The 16,266-nt window shown below is 42.6% G+C and overlaps 1 protein-coding gene and 1 long non-coding RNA gene across 7 annotated transcripts in view; one reads left to right on the top strand and one right to left on the bottom strand.

Annotated features, from left to right (window-relative positions):
- Positions 1–16,266, top strand: part of MYO1C (myosin IC) — a 49,763-nt gene that overhangs the window by 3,139 nt on the left and 30,358 nt on the right. Inside the window, exon 1 of one of the 4 annotated variants that reach the window (XM_032448483.1) lies at positions 13,156–13,201. The exons of 2 other annotated variants lie outside the window; for them this stretch is intronic. The gene's annotated coding sequence lies outside the window, so the exon portion shown is untranslated. Of the gene's footprint in view, positions 1–13,155; positions 13,202–14,482; positions 14,593–16,266 lie in introns of those variants that run through there. One more of the 4 variants, XM_032448480.1, reaches the window with a different exon arrangement.
- On the bottom strand, positions 1,622–15,613 carry LOC107322430. Of its 3 annotated transcripts, none has more exons than XR_001558939.2 (3): positions 15,204–15,613; positions 4,518–15,056; positions 1,622–3,912 (listed from the first exon to the last, which is right to left on the bottom strand). It is a non-coding gene; the product is annotated as an uncharacterized LOC107322430 (long non-coding RNA). The 3 variants fall into 3 exon arrangements; XR_001558940.2 differs by having other exon boundaries at positions 1,622–6,689; positions 6,878–15,056; positions 15,204–15,610; XR_004309335.1 differs by having other exon boundaries at positions 1,622–15,056; positions 15,204–15,597.

The following is a 16,266-nucleotide window of genomic DNA, read 5'->3' as shown; positions in this document are numbered from 1 at the left end:
ACGTCAACTGTGCCTCTGGATTGTATGATCTCTCTGGGAAATATCTGATGTATTTTGTGTCCTCTGCATACTTCGTGCTTTATTGATGCATTAGTGAGGTAGGTGGGCAGCTCTCCCCAGGAAGCATTAACAGAGCTCCAAGCAGCAAGTCCATGTGAAATACTAACAAAGTTTCAGGTAGTGTGGGCAAATCTGAAGTAATTTGTTGCAACTGAGCCCTGTTCAGTTGGGGTGCAAAGTGAGGAGGAAAGCTGGAAGTATCCTTTAGAGCCTGGCCCTGCCTTAATTAAATCTGCTTCAATGCAGCAAGGAGCAACAGGGCCAGTACCTTTTCTTTTTGATCTTCCATGTAGCCTGTCTTATATTAAATTCCTGTGCTGGAAGACAACAAAGGTTAGTATTTAGTACTGATGTGTTCATTCATGCATGCGTAGATTGCTTTCCCTGGGAGCTTAAGGAAAGAGCTTGGTCACATGTGATGGCCAATGAGCTGCTCCTCACTGTGACACTGCAGCCTTTTAACTGGCACACTGACCTTGGTTCAGGTCAGACACCACCCTTCCTGTAATTGAGCCCATGGATGGAGATTTTTAGCATTTGGCAGTGCCTTTGGGGTGTTCTGCTGCTTGCCTTCTAGGCAATAAAGACATAATGCTGGGAGATGTTACAGCCTTCCGTCATTGCAAAGTTTCGTTACTGAATGTGCAGGGTAATTGTTGGTGCCAAAAATAGAAAAGGATGTTATGTCAGAGTGTGTTCTGACTTTTGCCAGGTACTGGGTGATCTCTGAATGACAAAAGGAAAACAAACATCCCCAACACTTAATTCCTGACGCTCCATATAGAAGTTGACCATGGATGTTTGACTCTTTCCTCGTTGCATTCTGGTGTCTGTCCAGAGATTTCACCTCTACAAAAGGTAACAGGGATGTGCAGCCCCAATCTTTGTGACTGTGCAGACTCAGGGGCTGTAGAACAGCCATTGTGGAGATCATAAGACTTCAGGGAAACCTTTGTGTCTTAGAGTCTAGGGTTGCATTTCATTAGTTAGAGTGAGCTGCGGTGCCTTGTGCCAGCTGACAATCATCAGATGTATTGGCCATTTTACTAATGAAGCGGAGGATTATTGAAAGAGCTATAATTCAACTGGAGACCTGTATTTGTCAGAGGGTTTAGGTGAGCTCACAACTGCGTGCTTTTCTTCATTACCATATGCTCAATATTTTAGTCTTCTGTTTTTCTTACGCCTGTACGTGGTCTGAGTAGGACATTCCTGTCCAACAAAGCAACACCTTTAACCACAGCGAAGAACTGAGAAAAGAGTAAATTCAGCTCTCACTGTGGTTATTGTTAATGGTTGAAAAGTCAGGGTAAGTCCATTTCCAGTTGTGTAATAAGGAGATAGTGATCTGTTTAGCCTTTCAGAAAATTAAATTCCACTGAAACAATATAACTGGAAGCACAGAGGTAGGAGGAAAACTATTTTCCATTCTGAAATATGTCTTTGTATAATGCTGTGAGTTGAGTTTTTTAAACTCGCTAACAGTAACTAATAACTTCTACATTATACAGTCCGCACTGAGTCATTGTTTACTCACGGAAATGGCTTTCAACAGACAGACTTGCTTGCTAACTTTAATAACTGAAATATGCAGTTCCACACATTACAAAGGCAGCACACTATAATCAACGTTGCTTAAAAACATAAACTGATACATTATTTTGCAGCACTAAGGTGTTGTGTTATAAGCAGTATTTCTGCAGTGGAGGCTCATGTATCCATTGGTGCAGCTCTAAGAAGAGAGAAAACTATTACACAGAAGTATTGTAGGCTTTTTTTTCCTAAGTGAATTGTATTGAACCTTGCAAAATAGAGACCAGAAAGCCTTGTTCTGTGTCCATGCATCTCATTGTTTTAAATAGCAGGTTGTTCTCCACTCATAGGATTTTGGAGGCAGTTCAGAATTGCTCCTTCTAGGGAGGGAAAGCCGCACCTTTGCACCAGGAGTCCAGGAATTCTCGCTGTCAGGACTGGAATGTAGATAGCAAAGCAGGTGGTTGGCATTTTTCTGCCTTGATTTAAGCAAGTAGTGGACTTCAGTTGCAAATCATTCCCTTGCCTTTTTGTGACTGCTTACCTGCTATTTTATGTTAGCACATCTGTTTTCTCATAGATTTTACAGGTCTCTTTCTTACTCACCCATTACATCTATTAATATTAAGATAGCTGGGATTTGTATACCTGATTGGTTTTCATTGTACTAAACCAGCAGTGCCAAGTGCACACAAGGCAATGTAACAGAGTTTGTCCACTGGTTTGTTCACATGGGAATGAAGTGGGGGCAGCTCAGCATGACTGACTTGTGCAGGAAGGGCCAGTGTGGGAGGAGTGTTTGGATGTTTAAATGCTGGTGGATAGCAGCTATGAACAGCAGCTTATGGGGTCATTAGCAAAGCTCGAACGTATCTATTTGTTTAAACAAGTCTGGTGGTGGTTTGCATCATCGCTCTGATTTTATGTCAGAATTTCTTGTTTTGCTTTTGTTCCCCAGGTATCATAATGAACTGCACAGTGCTGTGATAGTCCTGGCAGAATTCAGATTTAATGTCAGAGTTACAGTGTTTCCTTGGGCAAAAACTGCCTTTCTGACTGACCTTATGTATACATAAGGCTTGGAAGATTTGAATATTTTCAGCTGGCTGAAGCCTGTAACACAGATCAGACCAACCTTACTTTGCTTTCCTTCCTGTCTCCTGAAGTCACTCCACAGACCATTCAGTTCAGCTGAAGAAGATTAGTGCTCAGCTTTATGGAATAACCTAGCGACAAATGCATATATTCTAACTCTGTCTGTTGGTTAGATGCTGCCTGCATTAAAATATCATCCTTTAAGATCACCAAGAAGATGACTCTTCAATTTACAGAAGAAACAATGCTCTCTAGACTGCTTATGCAGGGAGTGGAGGGAGCTAGGGGTAATTTGGAATAATAGAAGGGGTAATTTATGTGCTTTTATGAGCTATTTCTAAAACAGGTGTGTTAGTCCTTAGAACACTTAAGAAAAACATGTGACTACATGATAATGCAGACACAGTATGTTTTCTTTTTGCATGACAGAATTGAGTTCAGGGGTTGATGGCTATGGGCCAGTTGTATGTTTTGGTTAAAGCTTTCAGACGTTATTTATCTTGAGTATAAACTAATCTGATTTGAGACAGTTGTGTCCAGGTATAAGGAAGTACAAAGAAGAAAACAATCCAAGATGAGTTGCTCTTCCCAGATATTGCTGTAGATGGTGACCACTTTGAAACCTTTCTTGACAGAGCCAGTGTGTGCTGCCAGAACAAAGGGTGTGAGGTGCTGGGAACCTGCAGGTAGGGAGTGCTGGGAGCATGGGCTTCTGTGCTGCCCTGGCACCTTGGTCATGGGGGCGCCATGTGAAGAGGAAACGTTGCAAGAGATGCAAATATCTGTATGTGGAAAAGAAAAACCAACAAAAAATGTTTAGAGAGAGGGAGGCGGTGCTTGATCTCTCTTTAAACTGAAGCCTGATGAGCTGCCAAGTGTCTGTTCCTGCTCTGATGTTTCAGTGTCTGGGCAGGGACATAAGGGAGCTCCCTCCATCTTAAGCCTTGAATATATTTACCTGGCAACTGCTATTATCCAAATCACTTTCTTTAGCTCAGCTTGCACTAAGGGGAAAATTCCTCATAGCTCAGTGTAGGATGAGAATGTGAACTATGCCCAGGCTGAAGTCCATAGAACTCAAAAGCTGCACTCATGTAACTGTTTATTTTTATTTTTTTCCAGAAGCTCCAGTTCAATTGTTTGTCATAGAATGCATTTTTCCCTGAAATACTGATTGTTTGCCATCAGAAATAAATAGCCTCTGTACGAGGGTCACATTGCCACCTGCGTGGAAATGGAGAATGGAGGAAAATCAGCTGTGGGTTGAATGCATGTGTCTGGGAATAAATCTTGGAGCACTGCAAAAGCAGGTTATTACTTTCAGAAGAAAAGTTTTGTTGTGAAAAATCTTGCTTTTAATTTTGGATAGGCTGGGAAGGAAAATTACGGCCTAATGGTCTAAAAGCAACTGTCAGCCTGGTACCCGGCTTTTGGTTTTGGACAGTGAATTTCTCTGGTTAACCTCTGTAGCACTGCTGAACTTTTGGAAGTGCTCTTTAAGCTGTGCTTTCACTGGCCCCAAACCAAATGATCTTAATTGCAAACCACTTATCTAAACTAATGGTTACTCAACACAAATGTGACACAAGGCTTGCAGGAGTAAAAATACAGGCAGTGTTTAGTGTGGGCTGGACTGAGATTTGCAGTTTGATAGAGAATGGGAAGGTTCCTTTGGGTCACTAACAGGTGTAGATGGGTGTGTGATGTGACCATCATCCCTCCTTTTTCAAGCACCTGCCATAGAGTGTCATTGCTTCTGCTGGGCAGCAGACCCATTTACTAGAGAGGCATATTTCTGCTGGCAAGTCTGGGGTAACATATATACTCACGTGTGTCAGGTTAGGTGATTTATGGTGTAGACTTCCTGATCATAGAGCACTACAGCTGTCAGCCTCGTTCCCTCTTGTGTCATTCCTGGGCTTGTCCTGGAGGCTGCTAGTGGTTGTTGTAATGTGGCTCACTTTCCAAGGTTTTAGACATTAGGAGGCATGTATATGTTGGGAACTAAGCAAGCACCCAAAGAGTCTTAGAGCTTCATCCACTTCACTCTCAGTGCAGTGCCCTTTCTTTACTTGTGTGCCAGGAGGATGTATTCCTCCAGTATTGAAGCTAAGTTTATATAAGCTCACATGAATCTTTAATTAAATTGGTTTTGCCTGTAGTTCTGTACTCCCTGCCTTGACTTTAATGAACGTGCTGAAACAAAGTTTGGAGAACAAAAAACATTTGGGTTCCCTGAACTCTCACTACAGAGCTGAACAGATGTCAGTCCCAGCCTGGACAAGCACTGCTTGGGGCAGCGGATGGACTACAACACAGCAATGTTGGCTGTGTATGTCAGCTCCCAGCAGCAGCCTGGGTCTGTGCTGTGGTACCTCAGAGGGTGCTTTTCATGTACAGTAAGTGCTTGTTATATCCCCGTGGCTTGTTCAGCCATTCTCTTTTTATAGCACTGGTTTTGTATACCTGAAGTCAGTGGTAGTGAGGAAAAGTCTGAGTTTACTAGAAGCTTCTGCAATCATATTCAGGAGCTTGTATGGACTGATTGGCACTAAAACCTTCTAGTTTGTGAATATGGAGCTAGCTGTGGTAATCAGCTGTCTTTTAAACGCTGGATTTATTAAGATTTACATGCAGAATGCACTATCTCTACTTGCATGTACTGGGGATTCCCAAGCTATGAAACTTATTATAGCTCCTAAGCAGTACAGTAACCATCTGCCCATGGAGTGCCTATGTTGCCCGTTAACGTGGGATCAAGTCAGGAATAGAGGCATGATGATAAGTCCTGGTACAGGCTGCCAGCGTAATTGCACTTAGACACTGAGCCAAGAGAAGCTGGTGTCTGTTCTGCCTCCTGCCTAAGCAGTGCATGCACTGGCTGAGATTCAAAGTGGGGGTCTGGCTGGGTGCTGGTATCAGATGTGTTTTGCCCTCTCTGGAGGCAGAACATCTTTGCTGTCTCCCAGTTCAGTGCAGTTTGTGGGATCAGGCTGCTCATTAGCTGATAGAATCAGTGCTGTGGGGTCTTCATGTGGAGGGATGTCCTGCTGCTCAGATGGGAATGTGGAAACACCCGCTTTTACATTCCTCTGCAACAGGTCTAATCATCCAGAAGTCTTCTGGGCTCTACTGGGACTCTTTGGCAAGGTAAACATGTGGGATAGTAGCACAAAGTTACCCTGTTGTGCTATCTGAGCATGACGTTGTAATCAACACAGGCAGAGAAGGGTACAGGAGAAGGAATGCATTGTGCTGCCAAAACCTTTTGTGCAAGAGGTTGGATCTGGATGTGTGCCCTTCCTGGGAGTACGTGCTGGTTCCTGAGATTTGTAGCTGCTGTTGCTGTTACCGCCAGTAGTGACACTCGAGTAAACAACATTTGGGAATGCCATCCCACGATAGAAACTTCAAGAGGCTATTTCTAGTTGGAATTGAAGCTCCATGTGATTCAGTGGACTGTAGCCTTATTGTGAGAGGAGAAGTGGTTTTAAATGGAATTCTTTATATAGTATTGTTGCTAACACAGTAGTGGGCAGTTGGATTAAACTATTTTGGAACTGTATTCCTTTTTGATACTATATTGGCATTCTTGTTAAAGATGCTTCAAAACAAGCTGAAGTATCTTGGCGGCTGCTGGTTGCGAGGCCATATTCTTTAGATGCTTCATTGTTGTTGTTTTTTCTTCCAGAAGAGAGAGATTTTGGCAAAAGGAAGTTGAAGATAGAACTTAAAAGATGTGTATTAAACACAGCAGCAGCAAGTTAGCACTTGGATCAGTGAATTTTGGAATAGTGGAGTTCAGCTTTACAGGAAAAGAGTGTACCTGTATGTGATTACTCCTGAGACCCATCAGCTGTTCCGGTAATTCTCCAGAATGTGGAATTTGTAAAATGACCAGACAAGTGTGTGCTGCCTGTCACAGATACCAGGAATGCCAAGAACGTGCAGGATTTTCTCTCAAATTCCAGTTGCGTGTGCTTCCCTTTCCAGTTCCTTCTCTAGGGGTTAGTGGAAGCAGGAAAAGAGGTCAGTCTTGAAGCACGAAGTCAAAGAGGAGGAATTTGTGACTATAGAACAGATAACTCCCATTGCTCGCTGTGTTTTGCCACTCCCCCACCCCCCACACCACTGTGGAAAGTATGATTAAAGTCAGCCCCTCCGCCCTGACTGTCTGAACCATACATACATGCACAAATGCCAGATTCTCTTCATTCCAGGCTGCTGACTTCAAGAAGGACTTGCTCTGACAAGCTGGAAATGAGGACTGGCAGCTTTGTCTGCAACTCAAAGGCTTTATCTCTCTTAGACACTCTTCCTAACGTTTCCCACAAATACTGTTCTGCTGGTAGGATCTGTTCTATACACAGGATGCCATCAGGTACTTATGAATCAAGTCGTACGTTGTGTAACTCTCATTAGAACAGGCAAAGAAAACTTAACAGAGTAATTGGCATCAGGCCCACAGGAGAGCTTGCTCTCCCTGTGCTTCAGCCTCATTAGCTGGGGAGCGGTAGGGAGAGTCAGCTCAGCTTTTTGATTCTCTGTCCACCTACCATAAGGTGCTGTTCTTTCCGCCACAAAACTTAAACAGACCCGCCTTTGTCTCTCACTTTTAATATTTCCATCAGCTGATCATGTTCAGCTTCCGTGGCATATCTCCATGGTCTCTCTGCTGTGCTCAACTCCCACCTGGGTATCCCTTCGCTTCCTCCCCATTTCACATGGGCAGCACAAGTTTTGACTTCTAGGATCATCTTATTCCATCAGCAACTTGTCTGCTTGTTCTTACCTTGTGGCATTATTGCTTCACTGATGTTTCTGCTCTGTGAAGGATGCCAGCTGTGTCCACCTGTTAGGCTTTTAAGCTGTCTGCTTACGCTGCATATGCAGGGTTGGTTTTTTTGCTTAGAATATTTATGTTGCCTGACCTGTCTCAATCAGTTGAGAAACTTGGACTTCAGGAAATGCTTCCCCTGGAGTGAAACTGGTTTGAGATGCATTGTTGTGGTTCTAGACAGCTTCTTTACCACTAAATACAAGAAGGCCAAGCTCTTTTTAGATGATATTTTGATTTAAAAATGAGCATTAAGGCAAATATATTTTCATGTATATATAACATTAATACATTAAACTGAGATAGCTTTGGTCTTGATGCTGTAAAACGTGCACCCTGTAATTAAAATGTCATAAATCAAATTGGAGTAGCCATGGTGGCTGTGATGTGATTTCTGCTAGAAGGGGATCCCTGGTGCCATCACTGTATTCTTTCAGAAGCATCTTGCCAGTGTTATTTTAGATTGTGGAGGGTGTGTACATGCATATGTCCTTCTTATGGTATTTAGAAAACATACCAGTATCAAATGTCTGCCTGGTACTTCACGCACTGCATGATTTGCTGCTAGTAGACAAAACTTCTGATTCTTGAAGGAGGGGTGTTTTTTATATGGCCAAAAGTCAAGGCTACAGCCCCTATAACTAAATGTGTTGAGCAGAAAAGGGATTTTCCTGGTCACAGTTCTAAATCCTCTCTTCTGGCCATGAGACTTTGCTTTCTGGATATTGTGTGAAAAAGACTGGGGAAACAAACTCTTATTCCCTTCTTATCTGGCTCATTATCTACAGAGAGCTCAGAAACAATGACATAAGTGAATTAAAGTTAGTGCTGTAGTGAGGATTTCAAATGATAACCTGGCATGAAGAAGCGCCTGTAGCGTTTAACTGCTGTGTTTTATTCATCCTGAAGCAAGTGTAATTTAAAGGGACACCTCTATAATTGATGAAGTATCTCTTTACTGTTTGTTTAATTACCAGTTTCAATGTCTAGAAAGCAGCGGATCAATAATTTACAGTGATGAACTCTCTAGTGTGTCCCTCTAGTTCAGCCACAAAAACAATAGCTCCGGAAACAAAACACTTGAAAAGTTTTGATGCTTTTCTTTCTCTGTAGTTGATTTGAAAGAGTTTAACCCTTTTTCTCCTACCACAGGCATATTCCAGCACAACTGGATCTGATGGCAGAGCTCCCACTGATAGCAGGGAAGCAGGGCTAATCTAGGCCGTGCCATGAGCACTGTATCAGCTCTCATCTTTTTTCAGTCTCCTTTCACAGAGTGGCTAAGCCTGGGTTCGTGTTGTTGCTGCAGTAGCTGATGATGCTGCTCACCCTCTGAGAACTGTTAAAATACAGAATTTAGATGAAGGAGCTGAAGGTCTGTATTTCTCACTTTCTGCAGGGGAACCTAGGTCATATCTGCCTGTAGAATCAGAGCAACAAAGTTGTTCTCTTCCCATTAGATGGGATAAGATGTCTGGTGGTTCCTGTCATTGTCTCAGCTGCCACAAACACTGGACTTTGATCAAGAGTATCAGAACAGAAGGTAACCAGCTTTGTGAGATCTCCAAACGCTGGCTCTTCTAGCAAGGTGTAGTCTTACATTTACACACTGGTGGCCTCAAGGTGTAGAGGGGGAACTTCACTTTTCTGCCTTTTGTGAAGATGTTCTTATTATCTGCATCGGCACAACTCTCTTCGTGCCTCTGATTCTTAGGGGTGCTAATCCTCATCTTCTGACAGAGAGCAGAGTGCTGTGGGACAGTTTATATTGTTATGAATGTCATATCTGTCACACTCAGCAGTTTATACCCATGTAACAGGAGCTATGAGAATTCCCTCACGATCTCTCGTTTGAGTTGAAGGTCACAGCCTGGACGTATTCTTTGATATGGTAGCTGTAAAGGGTAGAGAGCCCTGCATGTTTATGGCTGCCTGTTTTGTGTGTGTCAGCAGGATTTCTGCTGTTTTTCAGCCACCCAAAGTATGACCATAGGTAAGTCAGAAAGGAAGAAGAGGGGAAAGAATGTTTCCTGTATAGGCCTCTGTTTACCCAGATGTGGAGCGTGCATTCCCAAGGACCACAAAGGAACAGGCCCCCAGTTATTCTTTGTATATTTTGTCTTTGATTTTGATTAAATCTATGCTGTTGATCAAGCAGAAAATCTCAAAAATGCTTTGAGCACAATAGTGTGGCCTTCCTGAGTGGGCAGAGCTAAAGCTGTGTCATAGAGATGGGATGTTCCTCATACTTCACAGGGGGCTCGCTAAGTTGCACGCCAATGGTTTCTTGTTTCTCATTATGGCTATTCTTAAAAGCTCGGCTTATCAGAGCTTTGACTCAGTAGGAGTTTAAATGTTTAAAATGTGGGAAAACAATATTGTGGATCATTGGAGGAATACAAGCCAATGTCGATGGATGCGGGATGTCCTTCTGAAATGATGTCTGTGTTTTTCAGGCATCCTGGTGTATCTTTGCCAAGATGATGGTAACTCACGATTTGCTGGTTCCTGTTAACTGAAGATAGATGTATTTTAGAATCAAAACGTGTGCAATCCATAAAAACCTGTAAGATTTTAGTGGAAACATCGTGGTCCTGTCAGACTGGTCAGAAGGAGATTACTTCAGACAATACCCTTCATCTGGTGGCTTTTACTCTCCTTTTCAGAAGCAACAGAAGAGAGACAGGGTAAAGGGAAGCAGCTCAGACATGAGCCAGCTGCGAGCCCACGTGCTCCTGTTGGCTGCCAGGCCTCAAACCTGACACGTTGCCAGATAGCCAGTTTGCACTGTGTGTCTACTTTTCTTTCTGCTTTTGGAAACTGCTTAGGCGGCTTCTTTTAGCATAAACTCGAATCCTTGCAGATCAATGGATGTGTTCCTGTTTTTGGGTTCATTATCTAGTTTTATTCCAGACTTCTGAAGATTCTTTCCTTAAACTTATCACAGGAGCCTTATGCCATCAAAATGCAAAATGCTTTTGGTTCCCTTGCAAAGAAGGGTATGAAGGAAGTTCTGTGCCATATCTGTTCATAACAGTTTTATTGGACCTCACTTAAACTTTTCACTGTCCTAAAAAAAGCAGCCAAACAAAGTCAGTTTGGGACAGAGGGGGAAAAATAACCAGAAATGGTGGAAGTACAAATTGTGCCTGTAAAATCTAGGCTTAAAAATCATCAAATTCAAAACTACCCCACTTGTTTGAGTGTCTAAAGCATTGAATGTGTCCTTTTTCTGTGCTCAGGGAACTTGGCTCCACTCGGTAGTTCATAGTTTGCTTTCAGGATTGCTAAATGAGTCCCACCCAGAAGGAAAATAAGAACGTTGTTATGGTGTCTCTCCCAGGTGCCACTTGCATCTGGTGTCAGAATGGAATGTCAGAATTCTTGCAAATTGGTACCTTGTGATTTTATTTCCCTCAAGGGAGCTGTAGACATTACATGACACGAACCTTTGATAGATACTATTGTACCAAAATGGATGTGTTTACCTCACCATTTCCCTTAACTTGATAACTTGAAGTACAAATTAGACTGACATAAATCTTAACATTACTGTAAACTTCCTATATTAGACTTAGCAGGAGTGGGGGGTAGGATTAGTACTGTTGAGACGTTCTTCATCTACAAGCTATTTTACAGAAACAAACCATTTCAGGAAGTATATTCCATATGTTATCCCCTCTCCTGTGCTTTTCAGAAGGTTTCAGCCACTGAGCCTTAGTTTTGGTGACATTGGAAGCTTGAATTTACCTAATATAATCTAGATATGACTTACATTCCAGTCTCCATATGGCAGAATTGTTTTGACACCTGGCTAACAACTCAACATTAGCTTTATTCAGACTTTAACAAAAAGAAAAGCTTCGTGTTAACTAAAAGAAGCAGTTTCTTTTGGCTGTTTAGGAGGGAGATGCTTCCTTATTAAACCATTATTCATGGCATCGGGTGGTCTGGTTTTGGGTGTGGTTTGTTATGATGCAAAACCGCATTGATTACAATTATCAATTAGGAAAAAAAGAAGAAGATTAGGACACCTGCTTCCTATGGAGCAGCCTGAGATAACAGATCTGCTGTTTTGGATTTCTCTAAATCAATACGTGTTGACGCGCTGCAGAATAATATCATTCTTTAGATTTCAGAAAATAAAACAGCTTAAATGTCAGTTTTGATGTCAGCATTTTATAAACAGGTAATCCTGTATTTGGAGAAGAACTTTACAACTATTGCTGACAAGCTCCCTCAGGAGGCAGGGACTGTTGGTCTGACTGCATCATACTCTTACCTCCATACCTGTGTTCCTTCTAACTGGAGAGCCAAAATAAATACCTCACTAGGCAGGAGGTAGCAGGGCTATAGACACAAAATCCTTTGTACGTTTTGTCACAAACGTCTATTCCAGTCAGTAAAGAAGTCTAGGTGATGAACCTGATAGGGAACTTATATTATATTCATTTCCATGGCAGCTATTGGACTGTCAGACTGTGTTTGCTAAGCAAGCTTCTCTGCACTGGGAGCTGAGAAATTCTGCCTTTATCTGAAGACAAAAGAGATGGAGAGATACCACTCAGTGCAGAGCACAGGGAAACGTTCCTGTTGTGTCACTTTATCCAACCTTTGGCCAACGCTTTGTTGTAGGAACTCCCTTCCATAGGTATAAAAAGGAAGAAAATCTGTTTTTTAACTGGGCTTGCAGGTTTGGCGTCTGTTCAAGTGACAGTAAGAAGTGTGCATTGGGGCTGCAATTAAAGCTCTAGGCAGCACTGAGTCTGACAGTTTTGCTGATGTAAGTGGCTTGTTGTAGTTAGGTGCATCTGTTTGCTGCTGAAACTGTTGGCCTGCAAGACGTTATTGCATGCAGTTATATAGGAATGCTTTGAAAATTAAATTAAATGGCTCCTTCTACAGGTGCCCAACATCCTTATGGTTTAAAATAGAATGAGTAAGAGAGCTGTCCCGTTCACAACATGAAGCAGCAAACTGTTGTGCTCCAAGGATCTGGGAAAGCTGTCGTCTTCTCTTCTGCATTACTGCTGGCATATCGTGTGTTAGGACAGGCTGTGCCTTTTTCTGCTCTTTGTGTATCATTGATGTGCTCAGCTCTGCTTTGCGGGTGTTATTTTATAAGTCCCTTCTGTCTGTCCTTGTGCTCCCAAGAAGAAAAAGAGCAGCTGTAATTTGTGTATTTTGTTTTCTTTATCAGGCTGTGGGAGAGGCCCCTTTCTGCTCAGGAGAGAAGTGTTACAGGTCAAATATTGCCCACCTCTAGAGAGCAGTCTGAGGTTACTGCACACTGCTGGTGTGAGAAGAGCCCTGCTCTGCCCGTCGTGTCCCTCCTCAGAGTGTGCTTGTATGTTCTTCTTTTGCAGACTGAAAACAGTTTAGTGCTGATCTGGCCTTATATAGTAATTTCCTATTATTAGAAACATTTCCTTGGGACCTTGTTCAGGGAGTAGCAGAGGGAAATCCTGTTTCCTTCATCTAACATGCAGGCAAAGCACCACCGTTCACTCTTTCCTTATCTAATATCAGTAGAACAAGAAGTTTTTATTATAACATGCTTTCCAGTCCGAATCCCTTTCTAACACTAAGCTTCTTTCCAGAAGTGCAGAAAAAGAAATGTGAAGGAATAGGAACTGTCAGTCACCAATGTGAGCTGTAAAGCATTGCCTGCAGCCTGTAAGTTTCGCTTGCTCTTTCTCAGCCATGTTTCTGTCTCTCAAAATGAGTCTTCCTAAAACTTTGGTAAATTGTTTTGTTTTTCCATGTTGACTTGTATAGAAAAATAGCAGGATAGGATGCTTCACCTGGGTCTACCAGGGTACCTGTAAAAAGCCAATGGCTGTGATTGAGAGGAACAATTTTGTGTTAAAGAGGGAGATGTTTTTGCTTCGTGTGCAACGTGGATATATTTTTAAAGGAGAGATTGGTTACTGAAGCACAGAGATATTCAAAGGCTTTGAACGCTTAATTTTTCCTGTGAAAACATTTTTTCCCCTTAAAAGGAAGATGTAGGTCCTGCCACTGGGAGTGACTGTTTAGAAAGTCAGTTGAGAGGAATGCACATCAGCTGAACTGAGTCAGGCTGTTTGCATTAACAGCTCTGTCAGAACGGCTCTTCTTGTTCTTGCCACGGGCTCTGCAGGGGAGCTGCTTAAAATGATCGTATCAAAGTGAGGGCAAAGCAATCAAACTCCATTAACTGTTGATTTTAAACTCTTTGCTGTTGAAGTTAGTACAACAATTACTGTTGGATTCAGAACGGGTAGGCTGTGTTTGTAAATCAGTCAAAGAAACGAGAGCCCCGTGGTTGTATAAAGTCACCAACAGAGCCATACGCAGGGCAGTGTGCAAGTGAGACTAAGTGAGAGTGGCCACATGCATGAGACAACTGGCATCATGGCAAGGGCATCTGGTATTTATAAAACGGGGCTTTGTTCTGATGGTGGCTGTCAAGGCCACACATCCATTTCTGTTTCTTTGGTTCAGCAGAGAGCAACAACAAGGAGAAATAATCTTAATTTGTTACATTAACCCAGTTTCTGTTTTCGCTCACATCGTAGAGCTGGGTTTATTGTGTGTGTGCAGGAGCCATAACTAAATGTGAGTGCTGTGTAGGTGCTTTTAATCTGCTGTTTTTCAGACACATCTGTCGTCAGTCGTGTCAAAGTAGTGAACAGCACCTCCAGAGAAAGCATAGGAGTCCAAGGGGAGCATCTTCATTTTCTGTAACGTTCCAGCTTTTTGTATTGTTCTTGTTTATTTGTGAAAGACTGAGCTTGGGAAGAAGGGAAGTTTAGTGTTCTCACTGCTGAAGCTTCCTTGAAACAAACAAAACCAGTATTGACAGTTTTAGGCATTACAAAGCATAAATTAGAATCCAAAATAATAATTTAAATATTCTTTGTCCTTTGGGTTTTTGAACCCTTTTGGCCACACCTATCATACTCCTAAGCTTTTGTCTATTGCTGTGCTAACACATTCACTCCGAATCTGAGCACTCAGAGAAGGTGATGTCATGAAGTTCTCCATAAGGTGAAGGAATTCTGCAGTCTTGAAACACCTTTGCAGTGAGTACAAGGGGTTTTCTATTAAACCTTCATAGGTCTGTAGCTTCGTAAGTGACAAAGAATGTTGCATCCCCTGGGTTCAATATCCTGTGTCCAGGTTTCTGTTGCAAACTTCTTGTTTGGGGAACATCTCGCTGCTCTCTGTACGCCGGAGGATGAATTGCATCAATGTAAGCAAAAAGGGGGTAGAAAGCTGGTGAAAGCCAGATGTCCTTCAGAACCCTCAGGTTCTGCTATAGGGCATCTTGGAAATGCAAGGCATGACAGTCAGGTTTCTATCAGTGCCGTGCAGACAGCAGGACACATGTGGTGGGTTGAAGAAATGTCTGTTTTTTGCAATAGACTTTCCTCTGACCTGCAAGAAGGAGACTCAAATTCCTGGCCTGTTTAGGGTGGTTTGTTTCCCATGGTGTCTTTGCCAAGTACTTTCTAATTATGGAATATGTGTTATTCTGCAATTCTTTCTGCAAGGCAGAAATAAAGACTATTATAAAATACATCTATATCTATAAGCATTTATAAATGAGCTCAACATCTTTTGGTTTTGGAATAACACAGATACAACCTACATTCCTTTTTGAATAACAAAGACCAAAGCTGGAATCTCTTACCTCCAGATTTATATTGTGTGGTGGAATCTGCACAGCACAGGAAAGGACTGTGGTTTGCTTGATGCCAGCTCTGTGGGGCCAGGCTTTTTTTCAGGAGAGCCATTGCTTGTGGGTAGCACAGCAAGTCACGCACTGCTCTGTGAGCCTGCCGGAGCAGGGCTGGCAGGAAAGGTTTCCAGTCCCCTTGCTTTGAATGTGAAATTGTATGCAGGGAATCAGCTGCTTATCAGCAACGAGCAGAGCAATCCCAGCGCTCTGATCCAGGGTTTGTATGAGTCATTTCTAACTGGTGAGGCCTGGAAAACTTGATTCAGACCTCTCTGCCTGTAGTTGCCTGTATTAGTGATACAGAGCTAGCTAGCCATCCTCAGCAGAATGTGCAGACAAGGGCAGGGCTCTGATGCTGGAAAGGAAGAGCCTGATCTTTTCACTTTAAAAGTCTGGGATCAGAATAAAAATAAAAGTAGTGTTGGTTATCTCTGCATTCCAAATCCATATTTTTTCCTCCTAATTTAGTCTAACCTACAAGCAGGAGTGTTTTCTTTCCTAACGACAATTGGGCAGTAGTGTGGCTACATAAAAAGGCTGTTTGGAGTGAAGGTCTTCCCAGTACATAAATATATAAATAAAATGCTAATACGTAACTTAAATTGTAACATGAATGTTACAGACCTCTGTGGAGTTCGCCTATAACCAGACTGATCTGAGGAACGATAATGGAGGATTGCCATTACCTTCCTGAAGAATTAGAGCTGCCAGGCAACGTTTCTAATTAGATGTGGAAAACTCCATGCTCAAGGCTTGCTGTCATTGCTTTGGAGATGGCTGACGTGGCTCAGTTTGGGAAATGTAGCTTAGATTACCTTTGATCTTACCTGTGCTCTTGCACTGAGCAGGGCTTTGGGATACTGCTTGTTTCTTTCAGTGCTCTAAAGCTGACCAATGCTAAACCTGCCTTTGAAATGTGTCCTCAGGCTCTCAGAAGGTGCTCCACGAGCTTCACTGCAAGTCCTTGGAAGCTTTGGTTCCTTCTGACGAATGCCAGCACAGGATCGATGCTGGG

This window comes from Coturnix japonica, chromosome 19 (assembly GCF_001577835.2).
Source record: "Coturnix japonica isolate 7356 chromosome 19, Coturnix japonica 2.1, whole genome shotgun sequence".
Classification (NCBI taxonomy): domain Eukaryota; kingdom Metazoa; phylum Chordata; class Aves; order Galliformes; family Phasianidae; genus Coturnix; species Coturnix japonica.
The sequence above is the reverse complement of the archived record's forward strand: the minus strand, read 5'-3'. Positions and strand labels throughout refer to the sequence as shown.